Here is a 21,998-nt window from a genome sequence, read left to right as displayed (position 1 = left end):
TTCGAAAAGTAGTGAAATTATTACGGTAATGTTGGGGGACAGAGAAAGCGTCACGAACCTCTCCCGGTAACATTCAGTACACGTGAAACTAAGTGCATCCCACGGCCGAGCTGCTTTTGGTTAACTTCATCACAACACTGGCGCCGCGAGGGTGCTTCGAATGTAGTCCGAAAAGTAGTGAAATTATGGTAATGTTGGGGGACAGAGAAAGCGTCACGAACCTCTCCCGGTAACATTCAGTACACGCGAAACTAACCGCATCCCACGGCCGAGCTGCTTTTGGTTAATTTCGTCACAAAACCTGGCGCCGCGAGGGTGTTTGAAATGTAGTCCGAAAAGTAGTGAAATTATTACGGTAATTTTGGGGGTCAGAGAAAGCGTCACGAACCTCTCCCGGTAACATTCAGTACATGCACAACTAATTGCATCACACGGCCGAGCTGTTTTCGTTAACTTCGTCACAAAACTGGCGCCGCGAGGGTGCTTGAAATGTAGTCCGAAAAGTAGTGAAATTATTACGGTAATGTTGGGGGTCAGAGAAAGCGTCACGAACCTCTCCCGGTAACATTTAGTACACGCGAAACTAACTGCATCCCACGGCCGAGCTGCTTTTGGTTAACTTCTTCACAAAACCTGGCGCCGCGAGGGCGCTTCAAATGTAGTCCGAAAAATAATGAAATCATTACTTCAATGCTGGGGGACCGAGAAAGCATCACGAACCTCTCCCGGTAACATTCAGTACACGCGAAAACTAATTGCATCCCACGGCCGAGTTGCTTTTGGTTAACTTCGTCACAAAACCTGGCGCCAGGAGGGTGCTTGAAATGTAGTCCGAAAAGTAGTTAAAATATTACGGTAATGTTGGGGGTCAGAGAAAGCGTCACGAACCTCTCCCGGTAACATTTAGTACACGTGAAACTAAGTGCATCCCACGGCCGAGCTGCTTTTGGTTAACTTCATCACAACACTGGCGCCGCGAGGGTGCTTCGAATGTAGTCCGAAAAGTAGGGAAATTATGGTAATGTTGGGGCACAGAGAAAGCGTCACGAACCTCTCCCGGTAACATTCAGTACACGCGAAACTAACCGCATCCCACGGCCGAGCTGCTTTTGGTTAACTTCGTCAAAAAACTTGGCGCGGCGAGGGTGCTTGAAATATAGTCCAAAAAGTAGTGAAATTTTTACGGTAGTGTTGGGGGTCAGAGAAAGCGTCACGAACCTCTCCCGGTAACATTTAGTATACGCGAAACTAACCGCATCACACGGCCGAGCTGCTTTTGGTTAATTTCGTCACAAAACCTGGCGCCGCGAGGGTGCTTGAAATGTAGTCCGAAAAGTAGTGAAATTATTACGGTAATTTTGGGGGTCAGAGAAAGCGTCACGAACCTCTCCCTGTAACATTCAGTACATGCACAACTAATTGCGTCACACGGCCGAGCTGTTTTCGTTAACTTCGTCACAAAACTGGCGCCGCGAGGGTGCTTGAAATGCAGTCCGAAAAGTAGTGAAATTATTACGGTAATGTTGGGGGTCAGAGAAAGCGTCACGAACCTCTCCCGGTAACATATAGTACACGCGAAACTAACTGCATCCCACGGCCGAGCTGCTTTTGGTTAACTTCGTCACAAAAGTGGCGCCGCGAGGGTGCTCGAAATGCAGTTCGAAAAGTAGTGAAATTATTACGGTAATGTTGGGGGTCAGAGAAAGCGTGACGAACCTCTCTCGGTAACATTCAGTACACGCGAAACTAACTGCATCACACGGCCGAGCTGCTTTTGGTAAACTTCGTCACAAAACCTGGCGCCGTGAGAGTGCATGAAATATAGTCCGAAAATAGTGAAATTATTACGGTAATGTAGGGGTCAGAGAAAGCATCATGAACCTCTTCCAGTAACATTCAGTACACGCGAAACTAACTGCATCCCACGGCCGAGCTGCTTTTAGAGCGCAGCTCTTTGGCGTCCGTTCCTGGGTTTCGCGTCGGCGTCGTCGTCGGCCTCGTAACCAGCTCCGCCCCCCTTTCATCCCCCCCCCCGCTAGCAGCGACCGACTGATACCGCTGGATGCCGCTGACGCCACTAGAGAGTCAAGATAACGTGACTGCATAGAACACCGTCGCCGCCATGCAGAAAGAGCAGGAAAGGGTCCCCCCCCCTGTTCTTGTGTGGCGGATAGGGTGCTCTTCAGTTGCCGACGCGCCGGTTATTCGTTGTCCCTGAAACCAACTCCGCAGCTGGGGTTGACTCACTATCGGCGTCAGCGGCATCAGTCAGTCGCTGCTATCTCTTCCCTCCTCCCTTTATCGTGTTGTCCGCTTGCTGCGCGCGCTTCTGCCCCCATCGTTTGCCGCTTGGTGTACACGCCGCCCCCCTCCCCCTCTTCCTGCGAGTCTCCGGTTGTCAAAGCGTCGGCTCGAACTTAATTCCTTTCTTCGCTCCTCCTCCAATGCAACCCCTGTGCGGTGGCAATCAGAGAGCCAGATCGGTGGCGGCGGATCTGTATATGTGCACCGCCCGAGCCGAAATTGCCGCTGCCGTTCGCCCTGTGCGGTGGCAATCAGAGAGCCATATCGGTGGCGGCTTGACATAAAGACAAACAGCAATTTCCTAACACTTATGCGGCAGAACATCCCGTTCCTCTCGCTCGTAACGCGTCCCACGGCTGTGACAACCTCGCGAGGCACTTGTATAGATCTCGTCTTTGAGAATCAAGCATTGGTGTACCAAGTCGAACATATATCAGTCTATTTCTCCGACCACAAAGCTTCCTTCATGACTGTCAAGAACTGTTAGTGGAGTCTTTGTTAAAGGAATACGTGTGAAAAATAAAAAAAAAATTCTGTGATAGCGCATACATGTGTTGCTCGATTTCTTTGCCTCAATCTATCGAAAAGGTGAAACAGCTTATTTGCTGCGCTCAAATTTCGCATTAGGACGTAACGTAATCGTCGGCAATTTTTTTGTTAACTTCGTCACAAAACCTGGCGCCACGAGGGTGCTTGAAATGTAGTCCGAAAAGTAGTGAAATTATTACGGTAATTTTGGGGGTCAGAGAAAGCGTCACGAACCTCTCCCGGTAACATTCAGTACATGCACAACTAATTGCATCACACGGCCGAGCTGTTTTCGTTAACTTCGTCACAAAACTGGCGCCGCGAGGGTGCTTGAAATGTAGTCCGAAAAGTAGTGAAATTATTACGGTAATGTTGGGGGTCAGAGAAAGCGTCACGAACCTCTCCCGGTAACATTTAGTACACGCGAAACTAACTGCATCCCACGGCCGAGCTGCTTTTGGTTAACTTCTTCACAAAACCTGGCGCCGCGAGGGCGCTTCAAATGTAGTCCGAAAAATAATGAAATCATTACTTCAATGCTGGGGGACCGAGAAAGCATCACGAACCTCTCCCGGTAACATTCAGTACACGCGAAAACTAATTGCATCCCACGGCCGAGTTGCTTTTGGTTAACTTCGTCACAAAACCTGGCGCCAGGAGGGTGCTTGAAATGTAGTCCGAAAAGTAGTTAAAATATTACGGTAATGTTGGGGGTCAGAGAAAGCGTCACGAACCTCTCCCGGTAACATTTAGTACACGTGAAACTAAGTGCATCCCACGGCCGAGCTGCTTTTGGTTAACTTCATCACAACACTGGCGCCGCGAGGGTGCTTCGAATGTAGTCCGAAAAGTAGGGAAATTATGGTAATGTTGGGGCACAGAGAAAGCGTCACGAACCTCTCCCGGTAACATTCAGTACACGCGAAACTAACCGCATCCCACGGCCGAGCTGCTTTTGGTTAACTTCGTCAAAAAACTTGGCGCGGCGAGGGTGCTTGAAATATAGTCCAAAAAGTAGTGAAATTTTTACGGTAGTGTTGGGGGTCAGAGAAAGCGTCACGAACCTCTCCCGGTAACATTTAGTATACGCGAAACTAACCGCATCACACGGCCGAGCTGCTTTTGGTTAATTTCGTCACAAAACCTGGCGCCGCGAGGGTGCTTGAAATGTAGTCCGAAAAGTAGTGAAATTATTACGGTAATTTTGGGGGTCAGAGAAAGCGTCACGAACCTCTCCCTGTAACATTCAGTACATGCACAACTAATTGCGTCACACGGCCGAGCTGTTTTCGTTAACTTCGTCACAAAACTGGCGCCGCGAGGGTGCTTGAAATGCAGTCCGAAAAGTAGTGAAATTATTACGGTAATGTTGGGGGTCAGAGAAAGCGTCACGAACCTCTCCCGGTAACATATAGTACACGCGAAACTAACTGCATCCCACGGCCGAGCTGCTTTTGGTTAACTTCGTCACAAAAGCGGCGCCGCGAGGGTGCTCGAAATGCAGTTCGAAAAGTAGTGAAATTATTACGGTAATGTTGGGGGTCAGAGAAAGCGTGACGAACCTCTCTCGGTAACATTCAGTACACGCGAAACTAACTGCATCACACGGCCGAGCTGCTTTTGGTAAACTTCGTCACAAAACCTGGCGCCGTGAGAGTGCATGAAATATAGTCCGAAAATAGTGAAATTATTACGGTAATGTAGGGGTCAGAGAAAGCATCATGAACCTCTTCCAGTAACATTCAGTACACGCGAAACTAACTGCATCCCACGGCCGAGCTGCTTTTAGAGCGCAGCTCTTTGGCGTCCGTTCCTGGGTTTCGCGTCGGCGTCGTCGTCGGCCTCGTAACCAGCTCCGCCCCCCTTTCATCCCCCCACCGCTAGCAGCGACCGACTGATACCGCTGGATGCCGCTGACGCCACTAGAGAGTCAAGATAACGTGACTGCATAGAACACCGTCGCCGCCATGCAGAAAGAGCAGGAAAGGGTCCCCCCCCCTGTTCTTGTGTGGCGGATAGGGTGCTCTTCAGTTGCCGACGCGCCGGTTATTCGTTGTCCCTGAAACCAACTCCGCAGCTGGGGTTGACTCACTATCGGCGTCAGCGGCATCAGTCAGTCGCTGCTATCTCTTCCCTCCTCCCTTTATCGTGTTGTCCGCTTGCTGCGCGCGCTTCTGCCCCCATCGTTTGCCGCTTGGTGTACACGCCGCCCCCCTCCCCCTCTTCCTGCGAGTCTCCGGTTGTCAAAGCGTCGGCTCGAACTTAATTCCTTTCTTCGCTCCTCCTCCAATGCAACCCCTGTGCGGTGGCAATCAGAGAGCCAGATCGGTGGCGGCGGATCTGTATATGTGCACCGCCCGAGCCGAAATTGCCGCTGCCGTTCGCCCTGTGCGGTGGCAATCAGAGAGCCAGATCGGTGGCGGCTTGACATAAAGACAAACAGCAATTTCCTAACACTTATGCGGCAGAACATCCCGTTCCTCTCGCTCGTAACGCGTCCCACGGCTGTGACAACCTCGCGAGGCACTTGTATAGATCTCGTCTTTGAGAATCAAGCATTGGTGTACCAAGTCGAACATATATCAGTCTATTTCTCCGACCACAAAGCTTCCTTCATGACTGTCAAGAACTGTTAGTGGAGTCTTTGTTAAAGGAATACGTGTGAAAAATAAAAAAAAAATTCTGTGATAGCGCATACATGTGTTGCTCGATTTCTTTGCCTCAATCTATCGAAAAGGTGAAACAGCTTATTTGCTGCGCTCAAATTTCGCATTAGGACGTAACGTAATCGTCGGCAATTTTTTTGTTAACTTCGTCACAAAACCTGGCGCCACGAGGGTGCTTGAAATGTAGTCCGAAAAGTAGTGAAATTATTAAGGTAAGTTTGGGGGTCCGAGAAAGCATCACGAACCTCTCCCGGTAACAATCAGTACACGCGAAACTAACTGTATTACACGGCCGAGCTGCTTTTGGTTAACTTCGTCACAACAGCTGGCACCGCGAGGGTGCTTGAAATGTAGTCCAAAAAGTAGTGAAATTATTACGGTAGTGTTGGGGATCAGAGAAAGCGTCACGAACCTCTCCCGGTAACATTCAGTACATGCACAACTAATTGCATCACACGGCCGAGCTGCTTTTGGTTAACTTCATCACAACACTGGCGCCGCGAGGGTGCTTCGAATGTAGTCCGAAAAGTAGTGAAATTATGGTAATGTTGGGGGACAGAGAAAGCATCACGAACCTCTCCCGGTAACATTCAGTACACGCGAAACTAACCGCATCCCACGGCCGAGCTGCTTTTGGTTAACTTCGTCAAAAAACTTGGCGCCGCTAGGGTGCTTGAAATGTAGTCCAAAAAGTAGTGAAATTTTTACGGTAGTGTTGGGGGTCAGAGAAAGCGTCACGAACCTCTCCCGGTAACATTTAGTATACGCGAAACTAACCGCATCACACGGCCGAGCTGCTTTTGGTTAATTTCGTCACAAAACCTGGCGCCGCGAGGGTGCTTGAAATGTAGTCCGAAAAGTAGCGAAATTATTACGGTAATTTTGGGGGTCAGAGAAAGCGTCACGAACCTCTCCCGGTAACATTCAGTACATGCACAACTAATTCCATCACACGGCCGAGCTGTTTTCGTTAACTTCGTCACAAAACTGGCGCCGCGAGGGTGCTTGAAATGCAGTCCGAAAAGTAGTGAAATTATTACGGTAATGTTGGGGGTCAGAGAAAGCGTCACGAACCTCTCTCGGTTACATTCAGTACACGCAAAACTAATTGTATCACACGGCCGAGCTGCTTTTGGTTAACTTCGTCACAAAAGTGGCGCCGCGAGGGTGCTCGAAATGCAGTTCGAAAAGTAGTGAAATTATTACGGTAATGTTGGGGGACAGAGAAAGCGTCACGAACCTCTCCCGGTAACATTCAGTACACGTGAAACTAAGTGCATCCCACGGCCGAGCTGCTTTTGGTTAACTTCATCACAACACTGGCGCCGCGAGGGTGCTTCGAATGTAGTCCGAAAAGTAGTGAAATTAAGGTAATGTTGGGGGACAGAGAAAGCGTCACGAACCTCTCCCGGTAACATTCAGTACACGCGAAACTAACCGCATCCCACAGCCGAGCTGCTTTTGGTTAACTTCGTCAAAAAACGTGGCGCCGCGAGGGTGCTTGAAATGTAGTCCAAAAAGTTGTGAAATTTTTACGGTAGTGTTGGGGGTCAGAGAAAGCGTCACGAACCTCTCCCGGTAACATTTAGTAAACGCGAAACTAACCGCATCACACGGCCGAGCTGCTTTTGGTTAATTTCGTCACAAAACCTGGCGCCGCGAGGGTGCTTGAAATGTATTCCGAAAAGTAGTGAAATTATTACGGTAATTTTGGGGGTCAGAGAAAGCGTCACGAACCTATCCCGGTAACATTCAGTACATGCACAACTAATTGCATCACACGGCCGAGCTGTTTTCGTTAACTTCGTCACAAAACTGGCGCCGCGAGGGTGCTTGAAATGTAGTCCGAAAAGTAGTGAAATTATTACGGTAATGTTGGGGGTCAGAGAAAGCGTCACGAACCTCTCCCGGTAACATTAGTACATGCGAAACTAACTGCATCCCACGGCCGAGCTGCTTTTGGTTAACTTCTTCACAAAACCTGGCGCCAGGAGGGTGCTTGAAATGTAGTCCGAAAAGTAGGGAAATTATTACGGTTATGTTGGGGGTCAGAGAAAGCGTCACGAACCTCTCCCGGTAACATTCAGTACACGCGAAACTAACTGCATCCCAAGGCAGAGCTGCTTTTGGTTAACTTCATCACAAAACTGGCGCCGCGAGGGTGCTTCAAATGTAATCCGAAAAGTAGTGAAATTGTTACGGTAATGTTGAGGGACAGAGAAAGCGTCACGAACCTCTCCCGGTAACATTCAGTACACGCGAAACTAACTGCATCCCACGGCAGAGCTGCTTTTGGTTAACTTCATCACAAAACTGGCGCCGCGAGGGTGCTTCAAATGTAATCCGAAAAGTAGTGAAATTGTTACGGTAATGTTTGGGGTGAGAGTATGCGTCACGAACCTCTCCCGGTAACATTTAGTACACGCGAAACTAACCGCATCACACGGCCGAGCTGCTTTTGGCTAATTTCGTCACAGAACCTGGCGCCGCGAGGCTACTTGAAATGTAGTCCGAAAAGTAATGAATTTATTACTTTAATGCTGGGGGTCAGAGAAAGCGTCACGAACCTCTCCCGATAACATTCAGTACACGCGAAACTAACTGCATCCCACGGCCGAGCTGCTTTTGATTAACTTCGTCACAGAACCTGGCGCCGCGAGGGTGCTTGAAATGTAGTCCGAAAAGTAATGAAATCATTACTTTAATGCTTGGGGTCAGAGAAAGCGTCACGAACCTCTCCCGGTAACATTCAGTACACGCGAAACTAACTGCATCCCAAGGCCGAGCTGCTTGTGGTTAACTTCGTCACAAAACGTGGCGCCGCGAGCGTGCTTGAAATGTAGTCCAAAAAGTAGTGAATATATTACGGTAATGTTGGGGGTCAGAGAAAGCGTCACGAACCTCTGGCGGTAACATTTAGTACACGCGAAACTAACCGCATCACACGGCCGTGCTGCTTTTGGCTAACTTCGTCACAGAACGTGGCGCCGCGAGGCTGCTTGAAATGCAATCCGAAAAGTAATAAAATTATTACGGTAATGTTGGGGGTCAGAGAAAGCATCGCGAACCTCTCCCGGTAACACTTATTACACGCGAAACTAACCGCATCCCACGGCCGAGCGGCTTTTGGTTATCTTCGTCACAGAACCTGGCGCCGAGGGTGCTTGAAATGTAGTACGAAAAGTAATGAAATTATTACTTTAATGCTGGGGGTCAGAGAAATCGTCACGAACCTTTCCCGGTAACATTCAGTACACGCGAAACTAACTGCATCCCACGACCGAGCTACTTTTGGTTAACTTCGTCACAAAACGTGGCACCGCGAGGGCGCTTGAAATGTAGTCCGAAAAGTAGTGAAATTATTACGGTAATGTTGGAGGTCAGAGAAAGCGTGACGAACCTCTCTCGGTAACATTCAGTACACGCGAAACTAACTGCATCACACGGCCGAGCTGCTTTTGGTAAACTTCGTCACAAAACCTGGCGCCGTGAGAGTGCTTGAAATATAGTCCGAAAATAGTGAAATTATTACGGTAATGTAGGGGTCAGAGAAAGCATCATGAACCTCTTCCAGTAACATTCAGTACACGCGAAACTAACTGCACCCCACGGCCGAGCTGCTTTTAGAGCGCAGCTCTTTGGCGTCCGTTCCTGGGTTTCGCGTCCGCGTCGTCGTCGGCCTCGTAACCAAGTCCGCCCCCCTTTCATCCCCCCAGCGCTAGCAGCGACCGACTGATACCGCTGGATGCCGCTGACGCCACTAGAGAGTGAAGATAACGTGACTGCATAGAACACCGTCGCCGCCATGCAGAAAGAGGAGGAAAGGGTCCCCCCCCCCTGTTCTTGTGTGGCGGATAGGGTGCTCTTCAGTTGCCGAAGCGCCGGTTATTCGTTGTCCCTGAAACCAACTCCGCAGCTGGGGTTGACTCACTATCGGCGTCAGCGGCATCAGTCAGTCGCTGCTATCTCTTCCCTCCTCCCTTTATCGTGTTGTCCGCTTGCTGCGCGCGCTTCTGCCCCCACCGTTTGCCGCTTGGTGTACACGCCGCCCCCCTCCCCCTCTTCCTGCGAGTCTCCGGTTGTCAAAGCGCCGGCTCGAACTTAATTCCTTTCTTCGCTCCTCCTCCAATGCAACCCCTGTGCGGTGGCAATCAGAGAGCCAAATCGGTGGCGGCGGATCTGTATATGTGCACCGCCCGAGCCGAAATTGCCGCTGCCGTTCGCCCTGTGCGGTGGCAATCAGAGAGCCAGATCGGTGGCGGCTTGACATAAAGACAAACAGCAATTTCCTAACACTTATGCGGCAGAACATCCCGTTCCTCTCGCTCGTAACGCGTCCCACGGCTGTGACAACCTCGCGAGGCACTTGTATAGATCTCGTCTTTGAGAATCAAGCATTGGTGTACCAAGTCGAACATATATCAGTCTATTTCTCCGACCACAAAGCTTCCTTCATGACTGTCAAGAACTGTTAGTGGAGTCTTTGTTAAAGGAATACGTGTGAAAAATGAAAAAAAATTCTGTGATAGCGCATACATGTGTTGCTCGATTTCTTTGCCTCAATCTATCGAAAAGGTGAAACAGCTTATTTGCTGCGCTCAAATTTCGCATTAGGAAGTAACGTAATCGTCGGCAATTTTTTTGTTAACTTCGTCACAAAACCTGGCGCCACGAGGGTGCTTGAAATGTAGTCCGAAAAGTAGTGAAATTATTACGGTAATTTTGGGGGTCAGAGGGAGCGTCACGAACCTCTCCCGGTAACATTCAGTACATGCACAACTAATTGCATCACACGGCCGAGCTGTTTTCGTTAACTTCGTCACAAAACTGGCGCCGCGAGGGTGCTTGAAATGCAGTCCGAAAAGTAGTGAAATTATTACGGTAATGTCGGGGGTCAGAGAAAGCGTCACGAACCTCTCCCGGTAACATTTAGTACACGCGAAACTAACTGCATCCCACGGCCGAGCTGCTTTTCGTTAACTTCTTCACAAAACCTGGAGCCGCGAGGGCGCTTCAAATGTAGTCCGAAAAATAACGAAATCATTACTTCAATGCTGGGGGTCCGAGAAAGCATCACGAACCTCTCCCGGTAACATTCAGTACACGCGAAAACTAATTGCATCCCACGGCCGAGCTGCTTTTGGTTAACTTCGTCACAAAACCTGGCGCTACGAGGGTGCTTGAAATGTAGTCCGAAAATAGTGAAATTATTACGGTAATGTTAGAGGTCAGAGAAAGCGTCACGAACCTCTCCCGGTAACATTCAGTACACGCGAAACTAACTGCATCCCACGGCAGAGCTGCTTTTGGTTAACTTCATCATAAAACTGGCGCCGCGAGGGTGCTTCAAATGTAATCCGAAAAGTAGTGAAATTGTTACGGTAATGTTGAGGGACAGAGAAAGCGTCACGAACCTCTCCCGGTAACATTCAGTACACGCGAAACTAACTGCATCCCACGGCAGAGCTGCTTTTGGTTAACTTCATCACAAAACTGGCGCCGCGAGGGTGCTTCAAATGTAATCCGAAAAGTAATGAAATTGTTACGGTAATGTTTGGGGTGAGAGTATGCGTCACGAACCTCTCCCGGTAACATTTAGTACACGCGAAACTAACTGCATCCCACGGCCGAGCTGCTTTTGATTAACTTCGTCACAGAACCTGGCGCCGCGAGGGTGCTTGAAATGTAGTCCGAAAAGTAATGAAATCATTACTTTAATGCTGGGGGTCAGAGAAAGCGTCATGAACCTCTCCCGGTAACATTCAGTACACGCGAAACTAAATGCATCCCAAGGCCGAGCTGCTTATGGTTAACTTCGTCACAAAACGTGGCGCCGCGAGCTTGCTTGAAATGTAGTCCAAAAAGTAGTGAATATATTACGGTAATTTTGGGGGTCAGAGGGAGCGTCACGAACCTCTCCCGGTAACATTCAGTACATGCACAACTAATTGCATCACACGGCCGAGCTGTTTTCGTTAACTTCGTCACAAAACTGGCGCCGCGAGGGTGCTTGAAATGCAGTCCGAAAAGTAGTGAAATTATTACGGTAATGTCGGGGGTCAGAGAAAGCGTCACGAACCTCTCCCGGTAACATTTAGTACACGCGAAACTAACTGCATCCCACGGCCGAGCTGCTTTTCGTTAACTTCTTCACAAAACCTGGAGCCGCGAGGGCGCTTCAAATGTAGTCCGAAAAATAACGAAATCATTACTTCAATGCTGGGGGTCCGAGAAAGCATCACGAACCTCTCCCGGTAACATTCAGTACACGCGAAAACTAATTGCATCCCACGGCCGAGCTGCTTTTGGTTAACTTCGTCACAAAACCTGGCGCTACGAGGGTGCTTGAAATGTAGTCCGAAAATAGTGAAATTATTACGGTAATGTTAGAGGTCAGAGAAAGCGTCACGAACCTCTCCCGGTAACATTCAGTACACGCGAAACTAACTGCATCCCACGGCAGAGCTGCTTTTGGTTAACTTCATCATAAAACTGGCGCCGCGAGGGTGCTTCAAATGTAATCCGAAAAGTAGTGAAATTGTTACGGTAATGTTGAGGGACAGAGAAAGCGTCACGAACCTCTCCCGGTAACATTCAGTACACGCGAAACTAACTGCATCCCACGGCAGAGCTGCTTTTGGTTAACTTCATCACAAAACTGGCGCCGCGAGGGTGCTTCAAATGTAATCCGAAAAGTAATGAAATTGTTACGGTAATGTTTGGGGTGAGAGTATGCGTCACGAACCTCTCCCGGTAACATTTAGTACACGCGAAACTAACTGCATCCCACGGCCGAGCTGCTTTTGATTAACTTCGTCACAGAACCTGGCGCCGCGAGGGTGCTTGAAATGTAGTCCGAAAAGTAATGAAATCATTACTTTAATGCTGGGGGTCAGAGAAAGCGTCATGAACCTCTCCCGGTAACATTCAGTACACGCGAAACTAAATGCATCCCAAGGCCGAGCTGCTTATGGTTAACTTCGTCACAAAACGTGGCGCCGCGAGCTTGCTTGAAATGTAGTCCAAAAAGTAGTGAATATATTACGGTAATGTTGGGGGTCAGAGAAAGCGTCACGAACCTCTGCCGGTAACATTTAGTACACGCGAAACTAACCGCATCACACGGCCGAGCGGCTTTTGGTTATCTTCGTCACAGAACCTGGCGCCGAGGGTGCTTGAAATGTAGTACGAAAAGTAATGAAATTATTACTTTAATGCTGGGGGTCAGAGAAATCGTCACGTACCTTTCCCGGTAACATTCAGTACACGCGAAACTAACTGCATCCCACGACCGAGCTACTTTTGGTTAACTTCGTCACAAAACGTAGCACCGCGAGGGTGCTTGAAATGTAGTCCGAAAAGTAGTGAAATTATTACGGTAATGTTGGGGGTCAGAGAAAGCGTGACGAACCTCTCTCGGCAACATTCAGTACACGCGAAACTAACTGCATCACACGGCCGAGCTGCTTTTGGTAAACTTCGTCACAAAACCTGGCGCCGTGAGTGCTTGAGATATAGTCCGAAAATAGTGAAATTATTAGGGTAAGTTTGGGGGTCTGAGAAAGCATCACGAACCTCTCCCTGTAACAATCAGTACACGCGAAACTAACTGTATTACACGGCCGAGCTGCTTTTGGTTAACTTCGTCACAAAAGCTGGCGCCGCGAGGGTGCTTGAAATGTAGTCCAAAAAGTAGTGAAATTATTACGGTAGTGTTGGGGATCAGAGAAAGCGTCACGAACCTCTCCCGGTAACATTTAGTACACGCGAAAGTAACCGCATCACACGGCCGAGCTACTTTTGGTTAACTTCGTCACAAAACCTGGCGCCGCGAGGGTGCTTGAAATGTAGTCCGAAAGGTAGTGAAATTATTCCGGTAATGTTGGGGGTCAGAGAAAGCGTCACGAACCTCTCCCGATAACATTCAAACACGCGAAACTAACTGCATCACAGGGCCGAGCTTCTTTCGTTTAAATTCGTCACAGAACCTGGCGCCGCGAGGGCGCTTGAAATGTAGTCCAAAAAGTAGTGAAATAATTACGGTAATGTTGGGGGACAGAGAAAGCGTCGCGGACCTCTCCCGGTAACATTTAGTACACGCGAAACTAACTGCATCCCAAGGCCGTGCTGCTTTTGGTTAACTCATTCACAAAACCTGGCGCCGCGAGGGTGCTTGAAATGTAGTCCGAAAAGTAATGAAATCATTACTTTAATGCTGGGGGTCAGAGAAAGCGTCACGAACCTCTCCCGGTAACATTCAGTACACGCGAAACTAAATGCATCCCAAGGCCGAGCTGCTTATGGTTAACTTCGTCACAAAACGTGGCGCCGCGAGCGTGCTTGAAATGTAGTCCAAAAAGTAGTGAATATATTACGGTAATGTTGGGGGTCAGAGAAAGCGTCACGAACCTCTGCCGGTAACATTTAGTACACGCGAAACTAACCGCATCACACGGCCGAGCTGCTTTTGGCTAACTTCGTCACAGAACGGGGCGCCGCGAGGCTGCTTGAAATGCAGTCCGAAAAGTAATGAAATTATTACGGTAATGTTGGGGGTCAGAGAAAGCATCACGAACCTCTCCCGGTAACACTTATTACACGCGAAACTAACCGCATCCCACGGCCGAGCGGCTTTTGGTTATCTTCGTCACAGAACCTGGCGCCGAGGGTGCTTGAAATGTAGTACGAAAAGTAATGAAATTATTACTTTAATGCTGGGGGTCAGAGAAATCGTCACGTACCTTTCCCGGTAACATTCAGTACACGCGAAACTAACTGCATCCCACGACCGAGCTACTTTTGGTTAACTTCGTCACAAAACGTAGCACCGCGAGGGTGCTTGAAATGTAGTCCGAAAAGTAGTGAAATTATTACGGTAATGTTGGGGGTCAGAGAAAGCGTGACGAACCTCTCTCGGTAACATTCTGTACACGCGAAACTAACTGCATCACGCGGCCGAGCTGCTTTTGGTAAACTTCGTCACAAAACCTAGCGCCGTGAATTCTTTGAAATATAGTCCGAAAATAGTGAAATTATTACGGTAACGTAGGGGTCAGAGAAAGCATCATGAACCTCTTCCAGTAACATTCAGTACACGCGAAACTAACTGCACCCCACGGCCGAGCTGCTTTTTGTTAACTTCGTCACAAAACCTGGCGCCACGAGGGTGCTTGAAATGTAGTCCGAAAAGTAGTGAAATTATTAAGGTAAGTTTGGGGGTCCGAGAAAGCATCACGAACCTCTCCCGGTAACAATCAGTACACGCGAAACTAACTGTATTACACGGCCGAGCTGCTTTTGGTTAACTTCGTCACAAAAGCTGGCGCCGCGAGGGTGCTTGAAATGTAGTGCAAAAAGTAGTGAAATTATTACGGTAGTGTTGGGGATCAGAGAAAGCGTCACGAACCTCTCCCGGTAACATTTAGTACACGCGAAAGTAACCGCATCACACGGCCGAGCTACTTTTGGTTAACTTCGTCACAAAACCTGGCGCCGCGAGGCTGCTTGAAATGTAGTCCGAAAGGTAGTGAAATTATTCCGGTAATGTTGGGGGTCAGAGAAAGCGTCACGAACCTCTCCCGGTAACATTCAAACACGCGAAACTAACTGCATCACAGGGCCGAGCTGCTTTCGTTTAACTTCGTCACAGAACCTGGCGCCGCGAGGGCGCTTGAAATGTAGTCCAAAAAGTAGTGAAATAATTACGGTAATGTTGGGGGACAGAGAAAGCGTCGCGGACCTCTCCCGGTAACATTTAATACACGCGAAACTAACTGCATCCCAAGGCCGAGCTGCTTTTGATTAACTTCGTCACAGAACCTGGCGCCGCGAGGGTGCTTGAAATGTAGTCCGAAAAGTAGTGAAATTATTACGGTAATGTTGGGAGTCAGAGAAAGCGTGACGAACCTCCCTCGGTAACATTCAGTACACGCGAAACTAACTGCATCACACGGCCGAGCTGCTTTTGGTAAACTTCGTCACAAAACCTGGCGCCGCGAGGGTGCTTGAAATATAGTCCGAAAATAGTGAAATTATTACGGTAATGTTGGGGGTCCGAGAAAGCGTCACGAACCTCTCCCGGTAACAATCAGTACACGCGAAACTAACATTTGTCACACGGCCGAGCTGCTTTTGGTTAACTTCGTCACAAAACCTGGCGCCGCGAGGGTGCTTCAAATGTAGTCCGAAAAGTAATGAAATCATTTCTTTAATGCTGGGGGTCAGAGAAAGCATCACGAACCTCTCCCGGTAACATTTAGTACACGCGAAACTAACTGCATCACACGGCGGAGCTGCTTTTGGTTAACTTCGTCACAAAACTGGCGCCGCGAGGGTGCTTGAAATGCAGTCCGAAAAGTAGTGAAATTATTACTGTAATTTTGGGGGACAGAGAAAGCGTCACGAACCTCTCCCGGTAACATTCAGTACACGCAAAACTAACTGCATCACAAGGCCAAGCTGCTTTTGGTTAACTTCGTCACAGAACCTGGCGCCGCGAGGCTGCTTGAAATGAAGTCCGAAAAGTAATGAAATTATTACATTATAGCTGGGGGTCAGAGAAAGCGTCACGAACCTCTCCCGGTAACATTCAGTACACGCGAAACTAACTGCATCCCACGGCCGAGCTACTTTTGATAAACTTCGTCACAGAACCTGGCGCCGCGAGTGTGCTTGAAATGTAGTCCGAAAAGTAATGAATTCATTACTTCAATGCTGGGGGTCAGAGAAAGCATCACGAACCTCTCCCGGTAACATTCAGTACACGCGAAATTAATTGCATCCCACCGCCGAGCTGCTTTTGGTTAACTTCGTCACAAAACCAGGCGCCGCGAGGGTGCTTGAAATGTAGTCGGAAAAGTAGTGAAATTCTTACGGTAATGTTGAGGGACAGAGAAAGCGTCACGAACCTCTTCCGGTAACATTTAGTACACGCGAAACTAACCGCATCACACGGCCGAGCTGCTTATGATTAACTTCGTCACAGAACCTGGCGCCGCGAGGGTGCTTGAAATGTAGTCCGAAAAGTAGTGAAATTATTACGGTAATATTGGGGGTCAGAGAAAGCGCCACGGACCTGTCCCGGTAACATTCAGTACACGCGAAACTAATTGCATCCCACCGCCGAGCTGCTTTTGGTTAACTTCGTCACAAAACCAGGCGCCGCGAGGGTGCTTGAAATGTAGTCCGAAAAGTAGTGCAGTTATTACGGTAATGTTGGGGGTCAGAGAAAGCGTCACGAACCTCTCCCGGTAACATTCAGTACTCGCACAACTAATTGCATCACACGTCCGAGCTGCTTTTGGTTAACTTCGTCACAGAACTACCGCCGCGAGGGTGCTTGAAATGTAGTACGAAAAGCAGTGAAATTATTACGGTAATGTTGGGGGACAGAGAAAGCGTCACGAACCTCTCCCGGTAACATTCAGTACACGCGAAACTATTTGCATCCCACCGCCGAGCTGCTTTTGGTTAACTTCGTCACAAAACCAGCCGCCGCGAGGGTGCTTGAAATGTAGTCCGAAAAGTAGTGAAATTAATACGGTAATGTTGAGGGACAGAGAAAGCGTCACGAACCTCTTCCGATAACATTTAGTACACGCGAAACTAACCGCATCACACGGCCGAGCTGCTTTTGATTAACTTCGTCACAGAACCTGGCTCCGCGAGGGTGCTTGAAATGTAGTCCGAAAAGTAGTGAAATTATTACGGTAATTTTGGGGGTCAGAAAAAGCGCCACGGACCTGTCCCGGTAACATTCATTACACACGAAACGAACTGCATCCCAAGGCTGAGCTGCTTTTGGTTAACTTCGTCACAAACCTAGCGCCGCAAGGGTGCTTGAAATGTAGTCCGAAAAATAATGAAATCATTACTTTAATGCTGGGGTTCAGAGAAAGCGTCACGAACCACTCCCGGTAACATACAGTACACGCGAAACTAACCGCATCCCACGGCCGAGCTGCTTTTGGTTAACTTCGTCACAAAACGTGGCGCCGCGAGGGTGCTTGAAATGTAGTCCAAAAAGTGGTGAAATTATTACGGTAGTGTTGGGGGTCAGAGAAAGCGTCACGAACCTCTCCCGGTAACATTCAGTACATGCACAACTAATTGCATCACACGGCCGAGCTGCTTTTGGTTAACTTCGTCACAAAACTAGCACCGCGAGGGTGCTTGAAATGTAGTCCGAAAAGTAGTGAAATTATTACGGTAATGTTGGGGGTCAGAGAAAGCGTCACGAACCTCTCCCGGTAACATTCAAACACGCGAAACTAACTGCATCCCGAGCCGAGCTGCTTTTGGTTAACTTCGTCACAAAAGCTGGCGCCGTGAGGGTGCTTGAAATGTAGTCCGAAATGTGAAATCATTACGGTAATGTTTGGGGTGAGAGAATGCGTCACGAAACTCTCCCGGTAACATTTAGTACACGCGAAACTAACTGCATCACACGTCGGAGCTGCTTTTGGTTAACTTCGTCACAGAACCTGGCGCCGCGAGGGTACTTGAAATGTAGTCCGAAAAGTAGTGAAATTATTACGGTAATTTTGGGGGTCAGAGAAAGCGTCACGAACCTCTCCCGGTAACATTCAGTACACGCGAAACTAACTGCATCCCACGGCCGAGCTGCTTTTGGTTAACTTCCTCACAAAACCTGGCGCCGCGAGGGTGCTTGAAATGTAGTCCGAAATGTTGTGAAATCATTACGGTAATGTTTGGGGTGAGAGTATGCGTCACGAAACTCTCCCGGTAACATTTAGTACACGCGAAACTAACTGCATCACACGTCGGAGCTGCTTTTGGTTAACTTCGCCACAGAACCTGGCGCCGCGAGGGTGCTTGAAATGTAGTCCGAAAAATTGTGAAATTATTACGGTAATTTTGGGGGTCAGAGAAAGCGTCACGAACCTCTCCCGGTAACATTCAGTACACGCGAAACTAATTGCATCCCACGGCCGAGCTGCTTTTGGTTAACTTCGTCACAAATCCTGGCGCCGGGAGGGTGCTTGAAATGTAGTCCGAAAAGTAGCGAAATTATTACGGTAATGTTGGGGGTCAGAGAAAGCGTCACGAACCTCTCTCGGTTATATTCAGTACACGCAAAACTAATTGCATCACACGGCCGAGCTGCTTTTGGTTAACTTCGTCACAAAAGTGGCGCCATGAGGGTGCTTGAAATGCAGTTCGAAAAGTAGTGAAATTATTACGGTAATGTTGGGGGACAGAGAAAGGGTCACGAACCTCTCCCGGTAACATTCAGTACACGCGAAACTAAGTGCATCCCACGGCCGAGCTGCTTTTGGTTAACTTCATCACAAAACTGGCGCCGCGAGGGTGCTTGAAATGTAGTCCGAAATGTTGTGAAATCATTACGGTAATGTTTGGGGTGAGAGTATGCGTCACGAAACTCTCCCGGTAACATTCAGTACACGCGAAACTAACTGCATCCCACGGCCGAGCTGCTTTTGGTTAACTTCGTCACAAAACCTGGCGCCGCGAGGGTGCTTGAAATGTAGTCCGAAAAGTGATGAAATCATTACTTTAATGCTGGGGGTCAGAGAAAGCGTCAGGAACCTCTCCCGGTAACATTCAGTACACGCGAAACTAACTGCATCCCACGGCCGAGCTGCTTTTGGTTAACTTCGTCACAAAACCTGGCGCCGCGAGGGTGCGTCAAATGTAGTCCGAAAAGTAATGAAATCATTACTTTAAAGCTGGGAGTCAGAGAAAGCGTCTCCAACCTCTCCCGGTAACATTCAGTACACGCGAAACTAATTGCATCCCACGGCCGAGCTGCTTTTGGTTAACTTCGTCACAATACCTGGCGCCACGAGGGTGCTTGAAATGTAGTCCGAAAAGTAGTGAAATTATTACGGTAATGATGGGGGACAGAGAAAGCATGGCGGACGTCTCCCGGTAACAATTAGTACACGCGAAACTAACTGCATCCCACGGCCGAGCTGCTTTGGTTAACTTCCTGACAAAACTAGCGCCGCGAGGGTGCTTCAAATTTAGTCCGAAAAGTAGTGAAATAATAACGGTAATGTTGGGGGACAGAGAAAGCGTCACGAACCCCTCCGGTAACATTCAGTACACGCGAAACTAACCGCATCCCACGGCCGAGCTCCTTTTGGTTAACTTCGTCACAAAACGTGGCGCCGCGAGGGTGCTTGAAATGTAGTCCAAAATGTAGTGAAATTATTACGGTAATGTTGGGGTACAGAGAAAGCGTCACGAACCTCTCCCAGTAACATTCAGTACACGCGAAACTAACTGCATCCCACGGCCGAGCTGCTTTTGGTTAACTTTATCACAGAACTGGTGCCGCGAGGGTGCTTCAAATATAGTCCTAAATGTATTGAAATTATTACGGTAATGTTTGGGGTGAGAGAATGCGTCACGAACCTCCCCCGGTAATTTTCAGTACACGCGAAACTAACTGCATCACACGGCCGAGCTGCTTTTGGTTAACTTCGTCACAAAAGTGGCGCCGCGAGGGTGCTTGAAATGCAGTTCGAAAAGTAGTGAAATTATTACGGTAATGTTGGGGGACAGAGAAAGCGTCAGGAACCTCTCCCGGTAACATTCAGTACACGCGAAACTAAGTGCATCCCACGGCCGAGCTGCTTTTGGTTAACTTCATCACAAAACTGGCGCCGCGAGGGTGCTTAGAATGTAGTCCGAAAAGTAGTGAAATTATTACGGTAATGTTGGGGGACAGAGAAAGCGTCACGAACCTCTCCCGGTAACATTCGGTACACGCGAAACTAACCGCATCCAACGGCCGAGCTGCTTTTGGTTTACTTCGTCACAAAACGTGGCGCCGCGAGGGTGCTTGAAATGTAGTCCAAAAAGTAGTGAAATTATTACGGTAGTGTTGGGGGTCAGAGAAAGCGTCACGAACCTCTCCCGGTAACATTTAGTACACGCGAAACTAACCGCAGTACACGGCCGAGCTGCTTTTGGTTAACTTCGTCACAACACCTGGCGCCGCGAGGGTGCTTGAAATATAGTCCGAAAGATAGTGAAATTATTCCGGTAATGTTGGGGGTCAGAGAAAGCGTCACGAACCTCTCCCGGTAACATTCAGTACATGCACAACTAATTGCATCACACGGCCGAGCTGCTTTTGGTTAACTTCGTCACAAAACTGGCGCGCGAGGGTGCTTGAAATGCAGTCCGAAAAGTAGTGAACTTATTACGGTAATATTAGGGGTCAGAGAAAGCGTGACGAACCTCTCCCGGTAACATTCAAACACGCGAAACTAACTGCATCACAAGGCCGAGCTGTTTTCGTTAACTTCGTCACAAAACCTGGCGCCGCGAGGGTGCTTGAAATGTAGTCCAAAAATAGTGAAATAATTACGGTAATGTTGGGGGTCAGAGAAAGCGTCACGAACCTTTCCCGGTAACATTCAGTGCACGCACAACTAATTGCATCACACGGCCGAGCTGATTTTGGTTAACTTCGTCACAAGACGTGGCGCCGCGAGGGATCTTTATATGTAGTCCACAAAGTAGAGAAAATATTACGGTAATGTTTGGGGTCAGAGTATGCGTCACGAAACTCTCCCGGTAACATTTATTACACGCGAAACTAACTGCATCACACGGCGGAGCTGCTTTTGGTTAACTTCGTCGCAGAACCTGGCGCCGCGAGGGTGCTTGAAATGTAGTCCGAAAAGTAGTGAAATTATTACGGCAATTTTGGGGGTCAGAGAAAGCGTCACGAACCTCTCCCGGTAACATTCCGTACACGCGAAACTAACCGCATCCCACGGCCGAGCTGCTTTTGGTTAACTTCGTCACAAAACGTGGCGCCGCGAGGGCGCTTGAAATGTAGTCCAAAAAGTAGTGAAATTATTACGGTAGTGTTGGGGGTCAGAGAAAGCGTCACGAACCTCTCCCGGTAACATTTAGTACACGCGAAACTAACCGCATCACACGGCCGAGCTGCTTTTGGTTAACTTCGTCACAAAACCTGGCGCCGCGAGGGTGCTTGAAATGTACTCCGAAATGTTGTGAAATCATTACGGTAATGTTTCGGGTTAGAGTATGCGTCACGAAACTCTCCCGTTAACATTTAGTACACGCGAAACTAACTGCATCACACGTCGGAGCTGCTTTTGGTTAACTTCGTCACAGAACCTGGCGCCGCGAGGGTGCTTGAAATGTAGTCCGAAAAGTAGTGAAATTATTTCGGTAATTTTGGGGGTCAGAGAAAGCGTCACGAACCTCTCCCGGTAACATTCAGTACAAGCGAAACTAATTGCATCCCACGGCCGAGCTGCTTTTGGTTAACTTCGTCACAATACCTGGCGCCACGAGGGTGCTTGAAATGTAGTCCGAAAAGTAGTGAAATTATTACGGTAATGTTGGGGGACAGAGAAAGCATGGCGGACGTCTCCCGGTAACATTTAATACACGCGAAACTAACTGCATCCCACGGCCGAGCTACTTTGGTTAACTTCCTGACAAAACTAGCGCCGCGAGGGTGCTTCAAAT

Source organism: Dermacentor variabilis, chromosome 6, assembly GCF_050947875.1.
Source record: "Dermacentor variabilis isolate Ectoservices chromosome 6, ASM5094787v1, whole genome shotgun sequence".
Taxonomy (NCBI): domain Eukaryota; kingdom Metazoa; phylum Arthropoda; class Arachnida; order Ixodida; family Ixodidae; genus Dermacentor; species Dermacentor variabilis.
The sequence above is the reverse complement of the archived record's forward strand: the minus strand, read 5'-3'. Positions refer to the sequence as shown.